At 36.1% G+C, this 22258-nt stretch overlaps 1 protein-coding gene and 1 non-coding gene across 3 annotated transcripts in view; both read left to right on the plus strand.

Annotated features, from left to right (window-relative positions):
• The window catches only part of Fto (FTO alpha-ketoglutarate dependent dioxygenase), a 372769-nt gene that overhangs the window by 142991 nt on the left and 207520 nt on the right, over positions 1-22258 (plus strand). The gene's annotated exons all lie outside the window — the stretch shown is intronic.
• LOC143384581 (U6 spliceosomal RNA) lies at positions 1187-1292 on the plus strand. The gene has a single exon (XR_013089379.2). It is a non-coding gene; the product is annotated as a U6 spliceosomal RNA (small nuclear RNA).

The raw sequence follows: 22258 nt of genomic DNA on the forward strand, positions 1-22258 counted from the left end.
GAGACATGAGGTGGGAGGGAAAGGGAGAGAAAAGGGAAATTGCATGGAAATGGAAGGAGACCCTCATTGTTATACAAAATTACATATAAGAGGTTGTGAGGGGAAAGGGAAAAAAAAACAAGGGAGAGAATTAAATTACAGCAGATGGGATAGAAGAGAAGATGGGAGGGGAGGGGAGGGGAGGGGGGATAGTAGAGGATAGGAAAGGCAGCAGAATACAACAGTTACTAATATGGCATTATGTAAAAATGTGGATGTGTAACCGATGTGATTCTGCAATCTGTATATGGGGTAAAAATGGGAGTTCATAACACATTTGAATCTAAAGTATGAAATATGATATGTCAAGAGCTATGTAATGTTTTGAACAACCAATAAAAAAAAAGAAGTAAAAGAGTTAAACGCAAATGGATTATATTCTACAACCCAACATCATAGAGTGGCTGAAAGAATTTTAAAAAAACAATCCAACTACATCAGTTTCTTTTCATCCTCCGGGAATATGTTTCAAGATCCCCAGTGAGTGCCTGAAACCATGAATAGTACTACACCCTGAATATATAATGTTTTTTTCCCTATATACACATATTTGTGATAGAGTTTAATTCATAAATTGGGCTTAGTAAGATATTAACAGCATTAACTAGTAAAATAGAATAATTATAATTACACTTTAGTAAAAGTTTTGTGAACATTGTTTCTTATTTCAAAATATACTGTGCTTGCCCTTGTGGTTTTTGTGAGCTGATGCAATGCCTACCTGAAGGGCGAGGTGAAGGATGTAGGCATTGTGTCATGGCTTTGGCTTACTAGTGAGCCTCTGATGATATGTTAGAAAGAAGATCATAGGCTTCAGATGATCCTGGATCAACAAGCCTTGATGACATAGTTGAGTGGTTGTAGAATTGTGGTTGACGGCAGGTAAATGAAACTATGGAAAGCAAAACTTCAAATAAGAGTGGACTACTATGTATGCTGCCTAAAAGAGACTCACCTTAGCTAAGAACACACATATACTGAAAATGAATGCACAGGAAAAGATGCCCCCTGTGAATGGTAACCAGAAGAGCAGAGGTGGCTCTACTTACATTGGACAAGATAGACTTTAAGTTAGACACTGTCACAGTATATTAAAAAATGTCATGATATAGTGATAAGGAGGTCAGTTCATCAAGAGCATATGACATTGCTCACTTTGGCAGCACATTTACTAAAATTGGAATGATTCACAGAAGATAAGCATGGCCCCTGTCAACAATGATATGCAAATTTGTGAAGCATTCCATATTGAAAATAAAAGAGCATATGACAATTGTACATGTATATTCACCTAACACTTGAACACCTAAATGCACGAAGCCAATATTAATGGAACTGAAGGGAGAAATAGATGGCAATATAATAAAGAGTGGGTGACTTCAGTACCCAACTTATAACAATAGATAGGTCACCCAGACAGGAATTCAATAAAGCAATAGCAGACTTGAGCACAATAGAACAACTGGACCTAACAGATATATATAGAACATTCCACCCAACAGCAGAAGAGCATGCATTCTTTTCAAGTGCACACAGAACATTCTCCAGATTAAATAATAAATTGGGCCACAAAACAAGTATTAATAATTTTAAGAAAGTTGACAACACATTAGCATCTTTTTAATTTTCCCCCCACATTGTTATAAATCTACAAATCAATAACAAGGGGAAAATTGTAAAATTCACAGTTATATGTGAATTTAAAACTCAATCCTGAACAATCAGTTTGTTAAAAAAGAAAAGGGAAATGGATATTTTTGAGAGAAATGAAAATGGAAACACAACGTACCACAACTTTTGGGATGCAGCAAAAGAATTTCTCAAAAGTTTTTCACAATAAATACCTATATTAAAGGAGAAAGAAAGATCCTTCACATAAACAATGTAACTTAATACCCGAAGGAACTAGAAAAAGTAGAACAAGCTAATTACAGAGTTAGCAGAAGGAAGCTAAGATACAGAGAAGGAAGAAAAAATAGTTGAAATGAGAAAAACAATTGGAAATATGAATAAAATTATGATTTGTTTGAAAGATAAATCTAACAAAACTTTAGTTAGACTAAGAAAAAGGAGAAGAAAAATTATAAATGAAAGCAGAATATTACCATTTATACCATGGGGGTATAAAGGATCTTATGAGATTAAAAATGAACAATTTTATGCCAATAAATTTGATGATCTAGAGCAAGTGGATACATTTCAAGACATATACAATCTATCAAAACTGAAAAATGATGAAATAAAAATTTAAATAGGCAAATCATGAGTAACAATATTGAATCAAAAACCTCCCAAAGAAAAGCCTATGTACTTATTGCTTCACTAGCTTTGCTATCAAACATTTAAAGAAAAATTATTGCCACTTCTTCTCAAACTCTTCTGAAACATTGAAGAAAAAAAAGAACACTTTCAAATTCATGTTACGCGGTCATTTTTACTCTCATACCTTACCAAAGAAGGACACTGTAAGATAATTATTAGACCTAGTAAATATGATGAACATAGATGTAAAAATCCTTAACAAAGTTTTAGCCATCTATATGTGGTAGCACCCAAAAAGGATTATATACTATAATTTATTGGGACTTACTCTTTGGGTGCAAAATGGTTCAACAAATGCACATCCATAATTGTTATACACCGCATTAACAGAATAAAAGACAAAAATCATATGATTGCAAGAGATGCAGAAAAGCAGGTGACAAAGTTCAGCATCCTTTGATAAAAATTCAGCAAGTTATATTTAGATGGAATATATGTCAATGTAATAGAGGCCATTTATGAGAAACCTACACAATTCCCAAACTCAATATCAAAAATAAGACAAAGATACCCACTTCCACCACTTTTATTTGACAGTACAGAAGTCCTAGATAGAGCAGTTAAGCAAGATAAAGAAATAAAAGGCACTAAAATTAGAAAGGTAGTACTAAAATGGTCTCTGTTTGCAGATTATATTAGATACAGACAATTCTAAAAATATTCCATCAAGAACTTGTCAGAACTAATAAAGTTAATGATGTTGCAGGATAGAAGGTCAACATAAAAAATAAACCAAAATCACTTGCAGTTTACACACTAACAATAAACTTCAAAAAAAGATACTAAGGAAATAATCCCATTTACAATAGTATCAAAAAGGAACTACTTAGGGATAAATTTAACCAATGAAGTGAATAATCTTTATGCTGAAAATGAAAAGATTGATGAACAAATTGAAGAAAGAGTGAAATAAATGGGAAAATAGCCCATATTCATGGGAATCAATATTGTCAGAATGCCCGTCCTACCACAAGTGATCTATGATTCAGTGAAATTCTTACCACAGTTGCAATGTTATTTTTCACAGAAATAGAAAAAGTGGTACTGAAATTCATGTGGAACCACAAAAGACTCCAAGTAGCCAAAGAAATCTTAGGCACAGTAAAGCTAGAGACCTCAAAACATACTGCAAAACTATCGTAATCAAATCAGCTGGTTATTACTTAGCAACAGGTGTATTGGCCAAGGGAACAGAATAAAGAACCCCCAAGTAAATACACATCCTATGTGCCTAATGATTTTTGACAGAGTGACAGAAGTTCCCAGAGCACACAGTAGGGAAAGGACAGTTTCTTTTATAATAAATGGTATTGAGAAAACTAGATATTTCTATGCAGAAGAATGAAATTGAACCCTTACCTCATGGTATATACAAAAATCAACTCCAGATAGATTAAAGACTTACATATAAAACCTGACAATGTGAAACTAATAGAAGACAACCAAAGGAAAAATCTTGCTATTGATTTGGTCAATGAATTTTTTTTTGAAATGGTACAGGTAAAATTAGGCAAATGGGATTGCGTTGACCCAAAAGTTTATGCACAACCAAGAAGATATCCATAAACTGAAGAGACGATCTATGGAATGGGTGAACACATTTGCAAACTGTACTCCTGATGAGGTGTTCATATCCAAAATATATGAACAACTCAATGGCAAAATAAAAAAAATTAAAAAAATAGTCCAAGGGTCTAAAAAGACATTTCTCAAAAGAAGACATACAGTTAGAATCACTATTGTCAAAAAGACCATAGATAGCAAGTATTGATGAGAATATGGAGAAAAGGGAACTCTTGTTCTCACTTAGCAGGGATATAAACTGGGATAGCCAATATGGAAAATGATATGGAGGTTCCACAGAAAGATAAAAACTTCTATATATGATCCAGCACTTTCACTTGTGGGTATGTATCCAGAGAAAATGAAGTCAGTATCTTGAAGAGATATCTTTATTTTCATGTTTATGGCAGCATTTTCCACAGTAGTCAAGAGGTAGAAAGTTCAGTTATGCAGAATGAATAAATTCTGGAGATCTAACGTATAGCATGGTGGTGGTTGTTTATTGTTAATAATACTACATTGCATACATGAAATTTGTTAAGATGGTCGGTTTTTTTTCCTCTCTTTTTGGTACTGGGGATTGAACTCAGGGATACTTTACCACTAAGGTACATTCCCAGTCCCTTTGATTTTTTATCTTGAGATAGTGTCTCCCCACATTGCTGAGGTTTTTGCCAATTTGCTGAGACTGGCCTTGAACTTATGATCCTTCTGCCTCAGCCTTCTGAAATGCTGGAATTATGGACATGTGCCACTATGCCCAAGAAAATTGTAGTTCTTAAATATTCACACCAGACACACACAAAAGTTTTTTCTCAGCAAGAGAAACAATAAGAGAGGTAAATAGGGAGCCTACATCATGGGAACAAATTTTTACTCCTCACACTTCAGATAGAGCTCTAATATCCAGAGTATACAAAGAACTCAAAAAATTAGACAATAATATAACAAATAACCCAATCAATAAATGGGCCAAGGACCTGAACAGACACTTCTCAGAGGAGGACATACAATCAATCAACAAGTGCATGAAAAAATGCTCACCATCTTTAGCAGTCAGAGAAATGCAAATCAAAACCACCCTAAGATACCATCTCACTCCAGTAAGATTGGCAGCCATTAGGAAGTCAAACGACAACAGGTGCTGGTGAGGATGTGGGGAAAAGGGTACTCTGGTACATTGCTGGTGGGACTGCAAACTGGTGCTGCCAATTTGGAAAGCAGAATGGAGATTCCTGGGAAAGCTGGGAATGGAACCACCATTTGACCCAGCCATTGCCCTTCTCGGTCTATTCCCTGAAGACCTTAAAAGAGCATACTACAGAGATACTGCCACATCGATGTTCATAGCAGCACAATTCACAATTGCTAGACTGTGGAACCAACCTAGATGCCCTTCAATAGATGAATGGATAAAAAAAATGTGGCATTTATACACCATGTAGTATGACGCAGCACTAAAAAATGACAAAATCATGGAATTTGCAGGGAAATGAATGGCATTAGAGCAGATTATGCTTAGTGAAGCTAGCCAATCCCTAAAAAACAAATGCCAAATGTCTTCTTTGATATAATGAGAGCAACTAAGAACAGAGCAGGGAGGAAGAGCAGGAAGAAAAGATTAACATTAATCAGAGACATGAGGTGGGAGGGAAAGGGAGAGAAAAGGGAAATTGCATGGAAATGGAGGGAGACCCTCAATGTTATACAAAATTACATATAAGAAGTTGTGAGGGGGAGGGGAAAATAAACAAGGAGGGAAATGAATTACAGTAGATGGGGTAGAGAGAGAAGATGGGAGGGGAGGGGAGGGGAGGGAGGATAGTAGAGGATAGGAAAGGTAGCAGAATACAACAGTTACTAATAGGGCATTATGTAAAAATGTGGATGTGTAACCGATGTGATTCTGCAATCTGTATTTGGGGTAAAAATGGGAGTTCATAATCCACTTGAATCTAATATATGTAATATGAGATGTCAAGAGCTTTGTAATATTTTGAACAACCAATTAAAAAAAAAAGGTGACTCTGAGATGATAGATATGTTAATTAGCTTGATTGTAGGAATCCTCACAATGTATACATATATTAAAACATCCCATTGTATGTCATAAATATACAAAATTTTATTTATCATTTGTACATTATAAATCTCAAAGAATTCTTTAAATTTAAAAAAAAAATGATCCTCTCCATTTTGTTATTCAATTCATTGCCAGTTGTTTGAATCTCATCATATAGATTGCTACAGTGGACAACCTTGTCTGTATGTATTATTTCTATAGGAAAAATTAGAAGTGGAGCACCGCGGTGAGGAAGGGAGTGTGGTCTTTTAAAAACTTCACGTCTTCTATTGAAGACTGTTACTCAGAAAAATTGTTTTCAGTTTCTATTCACCTGTAGTAGATGAAATGTGATCAGCAGTTCCTCTACCAGCTTATTTTACCATGTTCTAGACAATGCAGGGCATTGCAATTTAAAAATATTTTGCTAACTTGACGAGTAAAACTAACCTACTGCTGTTTTAAATTTTATTTATTCATGTAGTCATGGGATTGAACCCTTTTCATTTTTGTAGATCACTTGTGTTCTTTCTATTATTCATTGATCATCTGTAGCCCATTTTTCTGTTTTCCATTTTATTTTTCTTAACATGTACTGTATCCCACCCTTCTGCCCACTTTCCAGCTATTTTTCCATACGCTATTCTGAATTTTTAATTAGATTTTTAATATATATTTTAGGTGGCTCTCTTTAATATTTAAGTATTGTTTTAAAAACTTGTGTTAAATTAAGTAACCATTTGACTTAAAATGGTTTAATGGTGAAGAATATTTGAAATAGTTTAAGTTCTTTTATGCTTCCTGCTTCCCTTTTTATTCTGTGATTTTATTTTTTTGATTGTTCTTATGGTCAGCTCAAGATTGTTTCTCACAAGTTTCATGAAGCCTAATGGAGCAGGGAATGGTGTTGGCATGCTCTCTCGACTCCCTGCACTGAGAGCGACTTCCTGTACTTTCTATGTTCGTGTGTCCTTGAGTGGTTCTAGGACAGCTGGGCACAACGCTCTCACTTACGACTGTAGCTGTTGTTCCTAGGGCCTCTGGTGTTTTGCAGTAGGGAGTGATCTGAGGCTGTCTTCCATTTGTTTCCATTTTGGTGAAGCTTTGTTTCTCCTAGGACATTTGCAGTATTTGCTATTTAATTTTTTAGCAGAATATGTTTATGTATTTGTTCAACCATTTTGTAGAGCACAGTTATGCCCTTTCACAACTTCAGAAATTTCTCTATTATTTCCTTGATGTTTTTTATATCTTTGTGTGGTTCTTTCCTCTTTTCTTTTTCTTTTTTTTTTTTGTACCAGAGATTGAATCCAGGGGCACTTAACCACCGAGTGACTTGTCCATTCCATATCCCTCATCCCCATCCTTTTAAAAAAATTTTATTTTGAGACAGGGTCTTGCTAGGTTGCTTAGCCCTTTGCTTAGTTTCTGAGGCTGGCTTTGAACTTGCAATCCTCCTGCCTCAGCCTCCCATTACGGGTGTGCGCTACTGTGCCTGGCTGCATTCTGCTTTCTTTTGAAGATTCCTGTTATATGTATTTTGGCCTCCGGAATTTTCTGTCGTGTCCTATTCCTAATTTTTGATTTTCCTTCTAAGTTCTCAGGTCATTTCTTCAGCTCACACATGCAGTAGAGTAATTTGACTTTTCGGCAGCATGCCTTCTGCCATTTACCTTATCTATCATTGTTTTAAATGAAACAATTCAATTCAAAGAAACCAACTCGAAGTATTTCTCATGCTTTTCCATTTCATGTCTGTTTTGTGTCCTTTTTAAAAAATGCAATGTCCTTTTGAGTTAAGCATCTTTTTAAAAAACTGAGAATTTGAAAACCATGTTTCCTGTCAGTTTGAGTGAGCCTTATTCTGAAGAGACAGTTTCAGTCCAAGTGGTTCCATCCCTTTGAACTGCAGTGTTTTTGTCTAAGTCTGGTGAGCTCTTGTCTGTTTATCCTCATACAAAGATGACTAGTACTGGCTTATAGGCAAATAGTTGAGATTGGTTCTAGGAGAGATTAGTATGGATTCCTGACCAAATCCTTCCCTTGAAGGAGGAAGGAAGAAAATGTATTCGTACACGGCCAGATGAGAGATTTGATAAATTGGACTGTGCTTAATAACTTGTCTGTGTCTTTATTTGGTGTGGATGCTTGCAGTATGAGCGAACCAGGATGGGCTTTGGGCCACCCCAGCGTAACTGCTGGCTCCAGTTCCTTGCCTCAGCCACGCCTGGTCTCTTAGAGTGATGGCTTGTAACTGCAGCATCCTGGAGTCTGTGAGCACCATGGGGTGTGGGCACACAAAGCTGCCCTATTGGAGGGCAGGGGGAGCCCTGCCCTCCAAATACCCTTGCCCTCTGGCTTTGCACTTTGAGTTAGAGGGTGAACACCTCTCTTAGGACCTAATTGTATATTTACTAGGCTTGTTGCTTTTTTAAACATAGCCATGTGTCAGCCTTTGGCCCTTCCTCCACCAGATTGCACCTATCCTCTTTCTAGCACAGTTCTGTGCCTTTCTGGCACATTGAACACCTTTCCCTGATATTTTGTGCTGCTAGAGGCTTTGATCTCTTTTTATCTTCCATTGTATGTGTTTTGGGGGCTCTGGGAATAGGGCAGTTAGCAGCCTGTGTCTAGACTGACATTTTGCCAGGGGCTACCCCTCCTGCTTTCTTTGGCTATTAAATTCTGAAAATGATCTCACTCATGGATGTCCCCACGTCTAGGAAAAATAGGTCATAAATATTAAGATTGAGAGATGAGAATGGACAGGTGAGTAAGAATGAAAAGCTTCAGTGGTCGTGTGAAGCTGGGAAGATTGGATTTCACTATTGGACTTATTTACCTCAAGAGTGCCTTTAGCAAAGCTCCTGATTGTTACTTTAAGAAATTGGGATGAAGGAGCCCTGGGACAAATCAGCATGGGGGCCAGTTTAGGGTGACCACCTCTTCTGGTTTGTCTGCAGGGGAGGAGACTGCAGGCGATGCGGTTTTCCGTGTTAAAACCAGAGAAGTCTCGGGCATCAACTGCAGTGTAAATTATGCTTTTGCCTGTGTGGTTTTTTCTATATGAGATGAGATTTCATGCTACAGTGAATGTCCAGAGTGCTCTTTACCCACTGCCGGGGCATGCAGCTTTTAGCCAGCTAAGAAGGACAGCCCCTATTTTATGGATGTTTTCTTGAGTAATCTGCACACTCTTATTCCAGTTGTAGATAAAGTCAGGAAGTTTTCAGCTATATTCTGAGATAACTCGGGCAAATGTACATTCTTTAATGTTTTCTTTCTAAAAATTATTAGGAATGGTCTTTGAAAGCGGAGGATGTCTTTTGTATATCCTTTGAGATACATAATCCACGGAGCTTGAGCCACTTTCATCGACTTAGAGTTTTAGATAAATTAGAAGCTCTTAAATGAAAATTACAGGGTTTTTCCTAAAACTCATAAAGGATTAGAGAAAGTTGGAAACAATTTCAAAAGAGTTGTTTGATTAGAGAGTTGCCAAGGATTAGAGAAAGGTGCCAGCCCCCAAGTGTTGCTGCTGAAGTGGTGTTTGCCAGTCGGCCTTCACCATATTATACTCATTGTCACTCAGTGGAACAAAAGCACTTAACAAATAAGTTCGTTAAGATGATTTTTTTCCCTATAATGATGTCTGTGGATCCTAATATTAATAGCATGGAAGTCATAGGCATTAATTTGGATAGATGAGACTGGCATTTGTTCATAGAAATTGTTCAACTCTGGGAACCTGGCCTGGGAAAGGCTCCTTTAAGTCCACTTTTCATGGGGTTTGATTCTGAATCCCCCTTTAGATAAAATAGGATCAATCAGAAATGTTCACGAGTGCCTTTATCCATAGTTTTCAGAGGCCAAAGTGGAAGAGAGAGTTATCATTCGGCCTTCTTCTTGTGCTCCAAATATATCACTACTATTTTCATCCTTACCTTATATTGCATTTTGTAGTATTTTTTTTAATTCGTAGTATTTTTTTGTAACTTGTAATTTGTTCACCTTCAAACACGTTTTCCTATGAAAATTCCAAGAATTGCTCTTGAGCTGGGCATGGTGGTTCATGCCTGTAATCCCAGTGGCTCAGGAGATTGAGGCAGGAAGATTATGAGTTCAAAGCCAGCCTCAGGAATTTAGTGATGCCCTATGCAACTTAGTGAGACCCTGCCTCAAAATAAAATATAAAAAGGGCTGAGGATATGGTTGAATGCCCCTGGGTTCAGTCCCTGGTACCAAAAATAAATTTTAAAGAAAATTGCTCTTGGTAACATTCTTTCTCCTACTTTATTTATTCAGTGTGTTAACCTGACCTCTTATCTTTCCCTAAAACATTCCAAATGTGATCACTGCACATCATCCCTCCATCATTCTAGTGCAAGTCACTATCAACTCCTGCAAGTCCTGCTGTAACAATTTCCTAACTGGTTTTCCTGGGTCAACTCTAGTTTGCCTTTAGTCTTCTCTAGTATTAGCTTTCTGTTACTATAATGAAACACCTGAGGGAGGCTAACTTTATAAAGCAGAGAGGTTTGTTTCTGCTTATGGTTCTGGAGGTGCAAGGTGAAGGGGTTGCATCTGGTGATGATCTCCTTTTTGGCAGAGTCCTTAGATGGAGCATGAGACAGGCAGCACGTATGTGTACATGTGTGTCTGGTCTCTCTCTCCATCTAAAGTGACCAGGATTCAATCATGGGAGTCTACATTAATGACCTGTCTAATCCTAATCACTTTCTTCAACCTCCAGCACCCCCCCAAGCAGCCTACTGGGATTAGGTTTCTGCCTGCTAGTACCTTACAATGCAGATTAGATTTCAACACCAGACACCTTGGGGGACACTCACACCACATCCACACCTAGCATCTCTCTTTCTGGAAAGCTGACAGAGCAGGCTCTTCACAGTGAGGTCACATTATTTCCCTGCTTAAAATTTTCTCAGAGCTTCCCAGAGTGTTAGAATAAAGCCCCAAATCCCTACTGGGACTGGCAGGGACCTCCATGATCTTTCCAAATTCCCCTTGTTCTTCGGTGACTGTGCTTGCTGCCCGGGGTACAGTCACTGGGCCCTTCTTCTTCCTCAGGTACAACAAGCAGATCTCCCCTTCAGGGCCAGGGCCGTAGCTGTTTGCCCCAACTAGAATATTCTCACTTGAGCTCTCGGCATTGCTGGCTTCTCATCATTTAGATGTCCGCTTAAATGTCACCAGTGAGTGTTTTGTACCAAGCGGTGCTCTGCTTCCAAGTCCCCGTACTAATTCTTGTTAAGTTGTCCTGCTTCATTTTCTCATAGCATTCTACATTTGGATTTGTTTGTTGTATTCCTTCCCCTTCATCACCTTACCTCCATGAGAACAGGTACTTAGTTTTGTTCAGTGTACCTGGAAAATTGCTTGGTGCTTAGTAATTGCTCACCCTAATTTTTTTTTCCATGTTTTTTATTGGTGCATTGTAAGTATACATAATGGCAGGATGTGATGTTACATATTCATACTGGCACATGACATAACAGTACAATTTTGCCAATATATTTCCTTACACACCCTATTTTTAAATCACCAAGTGAAAAGTTGTTTTTTTGTTTTGTTTTGTTTTTGTTTTTAACTGTTAGAATACCATGGAAGAATAACTTTATACACTTAAGTACTTATATGTTATTGGTCTCAAGATGGTCAACTCAAGAGTCTTAAAAAATTTTCCACTTTTTAGTTGACATGTTTTTAAAAATAGTGTTTTTTCTTTTTAATAGTAGTTTAAGGTTTACCACAAAACTGAACAAAAAGAACAGAGTTCCCTGAACCCCTGCCCCAAGCAGTGCAGTCTCCCAGCATCTCACACCAGAGCGAGACACTGATTGCAATTGATGAGGCTACATTGACATGTCTCTGTCACTCAGTCTATACTTTATACTATGTTTTACTCTTGATATTGTATATTCTATGGGTTCTGAAAGAGGGATAATGACATGGATCTACCCTAAAAATACTCTGTGCTTGCCCGCTCATTCTCTCCCCCATCCCTTGGCAACCGTTTTTTTTTTTTTTTTTTTTTTTTAAAGAGAGAGTGAGAGAGGGAGAGAGAGAGAATTTTTAATATTTATTTTTTTAGTTTTCGGCGGACACAACATCTTTGTTTGTATGTGGTGTTGAGGATCGAACCTGGGCCGCACGCATGCCAGGTGAGCATGCTACCGCTTGAGCCATATCCCCAGCCCCCTTGGCAACCCTTGAATCTTTTATTGTCTCTATAGTTTCGTCTTTTCCAGAATGTCATATATTGGAAATATTGTAATGCAGTCTTTTTAGATTGGCTTCTTTAACAGTTTATTTATCTGTTGACCTACTGAAGGACATCTTGCTTTCATCTACGTTTAGCAACTGGTAATAAAGCTGCTATAAACATTTTGTGCAGGTTTTTGAATGGATATATGTTTTTAGCTCCTTTGGATTGGTGGATTATATGGTGAGAGTAAGCTTAGTTTTATAAGAGACTGGGCCAAACTGTCTTCAGGCGTGACTGTACATTTTGTTTTCTCACTTCCTAGTAATGGGTGAGAGTTCTTGTTCCAGCATTTGGTACTGTCAGTGTTTTGAGACTTTCTGGTATTCTAAGCCATAGGTAGTGGCATCTCATTGTTGTTTTAATTTGCAGTTCCCTAGTGATAAATGATGTTGGAAGACTTTTCAATGCTTATTTTTCATCTGTGTATATCTTCTTTTGATGAGGCGTTTATTTAGGTCTTTTGCCCATTTTTTAATTGTTGTTAGTTTTCTGATGGCTGAGCCCTAAGGGTTCTCAAATATTTTGGATAATAGGCCTTCATTGGACTAGGTCTTGCAAATTTTTTCTCCCAATCTGTGGGTTGTCTTATTACATTGGCAGTGTCTTTTGCAGAGCAGAAAGTTTTCATTTTAACGAAGTTAAAAAGAAAGTTGTTTTCAAAGATCATGTCTTTGGTCATGATCATCTAAATCATTCATGGTCATCCAATTTTTCTCCTGTATGATCTTTAGGAGTTTTTATATTTTTACATGTAAGTTTATGATGTAGTTTGAGGTGTGTGTGTGTGTGTGTGTGTGTGTGTGTGTGTGTATGTGTGTGTGTGAGAGTGTGGAGGTGTAGCACTTGTGTCTAGATTCTTTTTGTGTGCATGTATGGATGAAGAAACAGTCTCTCCTGCATAGTATTGCCTTTGCTTCTTTGTCAAAAATCAGTTGATTATATAACAAGGGACCATTTTGAGGCTCCCTGTTCTGTTTCATTGGTCTGTTTGTCTATTCTTTTACCAAAATCCACGCTGTCTTAGTTACACAGCTTTATAGCAAGGCTTCAAGTCACGTCATGTTAGTTCTTAAACTTTCTCTTCTTCTTCCTCATATTGTGCTGGCTGTTCTGGGCCTTTTGCTTCTCCATGAAAAACTTTGCAGAATCAGTTTGTTAATGTCATCAACTTACTGGGAGTTTGATTGAGATAATAATTGAATTTATAGAACCAGCTGGGAGGAACTGATATCTTGGGAATATTGATTTTTTAAATATTAAATATGAAATATCTATACTTGTATTTCGTTCTTCTTTAATTCTTTCATCTTAATTTTACGACTGTCCTCATATAGATCCTATACTTATTTTATTGTGTCACGCTGGGGATTGAACCCAGGGTCTTGTGGTGTGAGGCAAGTGCTCTGCCACTAAGCTAAATCCCTGATACCTTGAACAAATTTTAGATTTAAACCTAAATATGGGGGATGCTAATACAAATTATATTATGTTTTAAATTTCTGATTTCACTTGTTCATTACTGGTGTATAGGAAAGTGATTTTTTATTTTTGGGTGGGGGTGCTGGGGATTGAACCCAGGGTCTTTGCATGCCAGGCAAGTACTCTACCAACTGAGCTATGTCCCCAGCCCAGAAAGTGACTTTTAAATAATAATCTTATATCATACAGCCTTGCTATAATTGTTCATTAGTTGCAGGAGATTTTTTTGTTGTTGTTGTGTTGTTCTCTCTTAGATTTTTCACATACAGAGTCATGTCACCTGTGAACCATGACAGTTTTCTTTCTTTCTTCGTTTTCTATACACCTTTTATTTCCTTGTGTTCTTTTACTGCATTAGCTGAGCTTCCAGTATGATGTTGAAAAGAAGTGGTGAGCTGGCTGCAGTGGTGCACACCTTTAATCCCAGTAACTCCAGAGGCTGAGGCAAGAATATTGGAAGTTTGAAGCCAGCCTCAGCAACTTAGTGAGGCCCTAAGCAACTTAGAGAGACCCTGTCACAAAATAAAAAATAAAAGGGCTGGGGATGTAACTCAGTGGTAAGGCCCCTTTGGATTCAATCCTGGCTCCAAAAAAATAAAAAAAATAAAAAAAATAAAAAAAAGAGATGAGAGGGGCCATCTTTCCCTTGCGCCAATTTTGCCTTTAGTTTCTTATTTTATGTATGATGTTATCTGTAGGATTTTTTCTTTTTTTAGACATTCATTATCATGTTGAGGAAAGTCTTCTTTATTCATGGTTTGCTTAGTTTTTTTTTTTATCACGAATGGATTCCACATTTTGTCATATTTTTCTGTATCTACTGGTGTGATGATGTGGTTTTTCTTCTATAGCTTGTGGATTTGATGGACTTGCATTGAATGATTTTCAGATATTGAACCAGTTTGCATACTTAGGAAAAATCCCTCTTGGTCATAGTGTATAATTCTTTATTTTCATTGTTGAAATTAATTCTCTCGTATTCTGATGAGGATTTTTCATCTGTGTTCATGAGAGATGTTGGACTTCAGTTTTCTTGTAATGTTGTCTGGTTTTGGTATAAGGATTATGCTGGTCTCAGAATGAATTTCAGTATATTCTGTGTTTTTATCTTTGACAGATTGTAAATAATTTGTATGCCATCTTTAAATATTTGGTAGAACTCAACAATGAACATTGCCTAGCTTCTATTTTGCTTTCTGTTTTGGAAGGTTATAAATTACTGATTCAGTTTTTAATAGAGCTATTACTATAATGTCTATTCTTTTTTTTAACAGATACTTTTACTTTATTTATTTATTTTTATGTGGTGCTGCTAAGGATAGAACCCAATGCCTCACATATGCTAGGCAAACACTCTACCACTAGCTACAGCCCAGCCTCTATATTGTCTGTCCTTATGTGCGATTTAGCAAATTGTGTTTTTTGAGGAATTGGTCCATTTAACCTAGGTTATCAACTTTTGGTACATAGACATAGTTGTACTACTTGAGTATTATTATCCTCTTAATGTCTATAGGATCTGTAGTGATGTCATTGCTTTCATTGGCTCATTTTGTTTTCTTGGTCTGGCTAGAAGTTATTGATTTATTGATCTGGTGAGTGAACCATTTTTTAGTTCCAATGATTTATCTCTGTTGGTTTACTGGTTTTTATTTTAATGGTCTGCCTTAATTTTTATGTCTTCTCTCATGCTTACTTCGGATTAATGTGCTCTTCTTTTTCTAGTTTCCCAGTTGGAAGCTTAGATTAATGAGTCTAGATCTTTTTCCTTTCTAATATACACATTTGATGCTATAAAATTTTCTCTAAGCAGTGTATCTAACAAATTTTGATAAGTTGCATTTTTATTTTCATTTGTTTATAATTTTCTTGAGATTTCTTCTTTGATCCATATATTATTTAGAATTGTTCAATATCCACATATTTTAGGATTTTTTTTTAATTGAGTTTTTATTAATTCCATTATGGTCTTAGGTTGGATGTTACATGATTTTCATTGTTTTAGATTTGGCAATGTGTGTTTTGTGGCTCAGAGCATGGTCTATCTTGATGACTGTTTTGTGTGAGCTTGATAGAATGTACATTCTGCTGTTGTTGGATGAAATTGTGTACTAATGTTGTTATGGTTTGGATGTGAAGTGTCCCTCAAAAGCTCACATGTGAGACAAAGCAAGAAGGGTTAGAGGAGAAATGATTGGGTTATCAGGGCTTTAGCCCAGTCAGTGAGTTAACCATCTGATGGGACTGATTGAGTGGTAACTGAAGGTAGGTGGGGTGGGGCATTGGGGGCATGGCTTTAGGGTATATATTTGTGTCTGGTGAGTGGAGTTCTCTTTCTCTCTCTTCTTCTTGACTATCATGTGAGCTGCTTCCCTCTACCACACTCTTCTACCATGATATTCTGTCTCACCTTGAGCCCTAAGGAATGGAGTTGGCCTCCTATGACTGAGACCTCTGAAATCATGAATTCCTAAATAAACTTTTCTTCCTCTACAGTTGTTCCAGTTGGGTCTTTTAATCACAGCAGTAAAAAAGCAGACTAAAATATATGTCAGTTATATCCGGTTGATTGATAGTGTTGTTGAGTTCAACTGTGTTCTTAATGATTTTCTGCTTGCTGCATTTGACCTTTCTGACAGGAATGTTTAAGTCTTTAACTGTAATCATTGATTTGTCTATTTCTTCTTTCACTGCTGTCAGATTTTGCTTTACATATTTTGATGCTCTATTGTTAAGTGCATACACATTAAAGATAGTTATGTTTGTCTGAGAGAATTGACCTCTTTATCATTATGTAATGTCCTTCTTTATTCATTATATTTGTTCTGATGTCTTCTCTCTCTGAAATTAATATAGCCAGTTCAGCTTTCTTTTCGTTAGTCTTAGAATAGTTTCTGTTTCTCCATCCCTTTACTTTTAATCTATATGTGTTTTTATACTTCAGTTAGGTTGCTTGTAGACAACATATAGTTGGACCTTGCTTTTTGATCCATACTGATAATTTTTTTATGAATTCAGAAATAATATTAAAGTTTATTTTAATATTCCAGAGGCAAATCCACATATTTCTAAAATAGAAACACACGTATAAGCAAAACATACCTTGTATTTAGACTACAATGGCATATGAATCACTTGCCAAGTGGGGGTCCAAGTCCATTTCTTGCCCCTTCTCCACCTCAAGTATTGTTGACTACAGATTAGGAACTATTGTGTTTGTCATTTTACCAGCAAGGAAATAAAGTTCAAGAAGGTCATGTGCATTGTCCAAATCATAGAGTTAGAAAGAAAGTAGGACTGGAACCACAATGTTTAATTTTTCTTCTAAAGCCTTTTAGCAGAGTTAGCACCTGCCTAAACCATTTGTTACCAGTGCGGTCTTGGGCAGGTAACCTCACCTTACTAAACCTAATACCTCATGCATGCAAGTGAGTAATGGTATTTCATATAGATGCTTCCCCTGAAAGCACAGGACCTGATCCCGAGCAAGTTCTCTATGCACATTGGCTATAGTTGTGTTTAGACCCTTGATGTGTGAAGTGATTATTGACATAGTTGATTATCTGCTGTATTTGCTACTGTTTTCTATTCATTGTCCTGGTTTTTCATTTTCTTTTTTATATTCTACTTTTTCTGCCATTTGTGGCTTTGAGAATTTTATTTTATATAATTCTATTTTCTTTCCTTTTCTTAACATATTAATAATACTTTTTATATGTATTTTTAAAATAGTGCCCTACAGTTTGCAATATTTGTTTACAACTAATCCAAGAATTCTTTCAAATAACGCTATGCCACATCAAGGTTTGTACAAATACATTAAAATAACAAAGTATTTCTAATGCCTGTCACTGATCATTTGCATCACTGTTATCATTTATTTCCCTTATACATAAGCATTCATAGTCATGTATAATGCATATATAATTGAATATATGTTTCTTTTATTGTAAATAATTGTTATCCATTAGAGCAATTAATGATAAAAAAGATAATTTTTATTTTACTTTTACATCTTTCTTCTCTAATGCTCTTTCCTTATGTGGACCTCAATTTCTGTCCTTCTGTCCTTCTGACAGACTTCTTTTAACATTTCTGGGAAGTAAGTCTACTGGCAACAATCCCCTCAATTTGTATTTGTCTGGAGTCTTTATTTCTTCTTCACTTTTGAAGGATAATTTCATAGGATACATGATTCTAGGTTGCTTTGTTTATTTTTGTTTTGTGTTGCACTTTATGCTGCTTTTTTGGTGTAGGGAGGTTGACTTTGTCCCATTTGAGATGGGGTCTTGCTTTGTTGCCCAGGCTGGTCTCCAACTCCTGGGCTTTCAGCAGTTCTTCTGCCTCAGTCTCCTTGGTAGCTGGGGCTACCGGTGTGTGTTGCTGCACCCAGCTCACTTTCAACTCTTGTGTGTTGTGCGTGGTTTCTAAAGAGAAGTCAGATGTAATCTGTTTCTTTTTGGATAAATTATTTTCCTCTCTGGCTTTGTCAAGATTTTATCTTTGGGCTGGGGATGTGGCTCAAGCGGTAGCGCGCTCGCCTGGCATGCGTGCGGCCCGGGTTCGATCCTCAGCACCACATACAAACAAAGATGTTGTGTCCGCCGAGAACTAAAAAATAAATATTAAAAAATTCTAAAAAAAAAAAAAAAAAAGAAAAAGATTTTATCTTTGATTTTCTTCAGTTTGAATATGATATGCCTAGGTGTATGGCATTATTATTATTATTATGTTACTATTGGTGTTTGCTTGGTGTTTTCTGAGCTTCTGGATCTGTGGTTTGGCATCTAGTGTTAATTTATGGAAAGTATTAGTCATTATTGCTTTTGTTATTTTCTTTAGTTCCTGTCTGTATTTTACTTCTGGTATTCCCACTATATATACATTCATACATTACACTTTTTGTAATTGCCCCATTGTTCTTGAATATTCTTTTCCTTTTTTTTTAAAATTTTCTATCTTTTTTTAATTTCAGTTTTGGAAGTTTCCATTAACATATCCTCAAGCTCAGAGATCTTTCCTCTGCCATGTCCTATTTGCTAATGAGCCCATCAAAGGCATTCTTCATTTCTGTTACAGTGTTTTTGATCTCTAGAATTTCTTTTTGATTCTTGGATTTCCATCCCCTTGCTTACATTATCCATCTGTTCTTGCATGTTGTCTACTTTGTCCTTTAGGTCCCTTAGCATATTAATCATAGTTTTAAAAATTCATGTTCTGATAATTCTAACATTCCTGTCATAGCTGACTCTGGTTCTTAATTTTGCTCAGTTTATTCAAGCTGTGCTTTTTGTCTTTTAGATATAGCTCAGTTGGTAGAGTGCTTGCCTTGCATGCACAAGGCCCTCAGTTCAATCTCCAGCACTACAAAAAAAAGAGAATGCCTTATACATTTTTCTTTATGGGCAGACATGATATACTGGATAAAATGGAATTATTGTCAGTAGGCCTTTAGTAGCATCATGGTGTGGTATGTGGGAAAGGGAAATGGTATGTGCTGTTATGATTATTTCTCAGTCTTTTAGTGACTCTGTACCGGTGAACTGTGAAATTTCACAAGCAATTCTCATTTTCCTTACCATTCTTGATTGGGTCAGGATTCCAAGTGGAGCCTCAAGTTATATGTTTTTCTTCCTCCATGTGGAAATCTAATTGGAGCTGAAGGTGGGTATTTCCATTCTCCCACACGGAAAGCTAGAGTTGGCTGGATTAGGCATTTTTCCTCCCTCAGGTCAACTGGGATCTGATAAATCCTAATAAGTTAGGTTCTGGTAAAATAGTTTCCCTTGACTGCAGGTCTTGTGAAGAAGAGCAGAATGTTCTGGTGTATTTCAGCATGGCTAATTTCCTCTCCTGGTATGGAAGCAAGAGGAGATTTTTCTCAGGTTCACTGTGGGAACTTGGTAGAACTTCTGGAGAAAAAACTCACACATACATGGGGGCCTTCTATCTCGGGGTCCCCTGGATTTTTTAACACTCAGTTTGTCCTCATTGAATCTCAGCAATGCAGTGATTATAGTTTAGGTTTCCCTACTCTGGTACTGGTTCCCGCAGATATTACTGCTTGTTGGTTTTTACTCTGTGAAGTTGTGACTTTCTATTTCCAGACTCTGTCTCTTGCCATATTTTGGGGCAGCCGTTTGCCTTATGATCTCACTTCTCTAATGGATCTTAGAAGAGCTTTGATTTTTGAGTTTGTTTTCTCACTTGCCAGGATGGAGTGATGGCTTTTAAGTTCCTTATATGTCAGACTAGAAACCCGGAAGTCCTGGTAATATTTAAATTGTTTTATTGACATTGAATGTAGATGATTCATATGTAGTGATGTCTAATAATTTAAACTATACGATTCTTTTTTTCAATATGATTTGTCTCTAAAAATTTGCAGATTAATGTAACTAAATCAATCATATATAGAAAATACCTAACATGCCAAGAAAGTTCCCCATGTCCCTTTGAGGTCAGTTTCCTACCCTGGCCTTCCATCTGACACCTGTTCACCTACTGATCTGTGTTCTACTATTATAACATTTTTTTTTTTTTTTTTAGGACTGACTTAGAATTATGTTGTAAATAATCAAAAAGATTTTCTCTTGTTTTATGCTAGAAGTTTTTTGATTTGGCCTCTTACATTTAGGTTTATGATTAATTTTGAGTGACCAGGATAGTAATTCTTGTATAAAATGGTTTATGAGATACTCCTTCTGCTGCTATTTTCTTGAACAATTAGGGTAGATCTGGTATGATTTTTTCTTAACTGCTTGTTAAAATTCAATAGTGAAGTCATCTTGGCCTGAAATTTTCTTTGTGGGAAGGTTTTTAACTGTAGATGCTGTTTGCTTAATAAGATGTAGAACTATTCTTATCAGGCAGTCCTGAGTTATAGCATGGTTTGATTCTTGGCCTTTACACACGAGATGCCAGTAGCAGCCCTGTTCTCTCTCAGTTGTTATTTTCTTTTTAACTTTATTTAACTTATTTATTCATATGTGGTACTGAAGATCAAACCCAGGACCTTGTGCATGCGAGGCGAGCGCTCTACTGCTGAGCCACAACCGCAGCCCCTCTCTCAGTTTTTATTACAGAAATATTTCTCTATACATTGCCAAAGGTCCTTTGGAAACTAAAGTGGTAATGACAAAATTGTTTGAGAACTGCTAATCTTAGGTTTACAATATACATCTTTAACTTACCACAATGTACCTTCAAATATTAGTATACTGTAGTGTAGCATAGATTGTAACAATCAAGTAGTGTAATATTCTAATTTAACAATCTAGTAGACTTTCATTTCTTCTATCTCTTGTGCTATTTGCATGTATTTTACTTCTGGTTTATGTTTTAATTCTCAATATATTGTTGTTATTTGAGTTTTAAACAATAATTTATCTTTTGATGCTATGTTTTATTTACAACACTTTATTTTAGGGACAGATGCAGATGTTATTTTTCTTTTGCCTGATGAAATAACTACTTTTTAAAACAGTATTATATTTTATTTATTTTTTAAAATACTAGTGTGCTAAATATAAATTGCTTTTTCTGAAGTTTTTATTTCACTTTCATTTTGAACAGATATTCTCACTTGGGATGCAATTCTAGACTGACATTTGTTTTCTTTGAGTATTTTTAATGTGTCACCAGATCATCTCCTCGGTTTTATGACCACAGATGGTAAATCTGTAGTCATCCTAATTTTTGCCCCTCTAGATATAATATGTACCCTTTTCTATCTTTTGTTTAACATTTTCTCTTTATCACTGGTCAGAATTTGATTATGATATTACATTAGTTTTTGGTCTTTTTAAAATTTTGCTGTAAGTTTTCTGAGCCTCTTAATTCTTGTTGTTGTCACCAAATTGGGGATTCTTTTGGATATCATCTCTTCAAAAAATCTTTTTTAGTCATTCTCTCTCGTTTGGGACTCATGTTACATTGTTAATTTATGTTAAATGTTAGTATTGTTCTACCAGTCATTGAAATTCTTTTAGTTTTTGGTAGTTTCTCTCTTTTCCTTAATTTTGGATAGTTGGTGTTTTGGGTGTTCTAGTACACGTATCTCTTCTCATGCAGTGTCTAAATTTCTCTTAATCTCATTCAGCAGGAGTTTTGATCTTTAAGACCTTCATTATATGTGTACAAGATGACATATTCATATGTAAAAAAGATGTTTATATTTTACAAGCTTGTGTATTTTTTTCTTGTTTGCTCTTTTTTCCTTTTTTTTTTTAATAGTGGCATGAAAAATAACTTATCCTACAATTGATGCCATCTTAGAGTCAGTGAAAATCTATTTCTTTTTGTAAGTGGATTGCAGTCCACTAAACTTAAACTTTTACTGATCAGTAACAGGATGCCAAATGTGTTTTGGTAAATAGAGGTTTCAGGTTGGGATAGAGAAATGTGCCCTCCTTCTGTTTTAATATAGCCAGCAATGTTTGAGAAGATTGAGAATGCTGAGAGTGTTTTTTATAATTTTAAGAAAAATTTTTAAATATTTTTTTTGG

Source organism: Callospermophilus lateralis, chromosome 18, assembly GCF_048772815.1.
Source record: "Callospermophilus lateralis isolate mCalLat2 chromosome 18, mCalLat2.hap1, whole genome shotgun sequence".
In the NCBI taxonomy this organism is placed as follows: Eukaryota; Metazoa; Chordata; class Mammalia; order Rodentia; family Sciuridae; genus Callospermophilus; species Callospermophilus lateralis.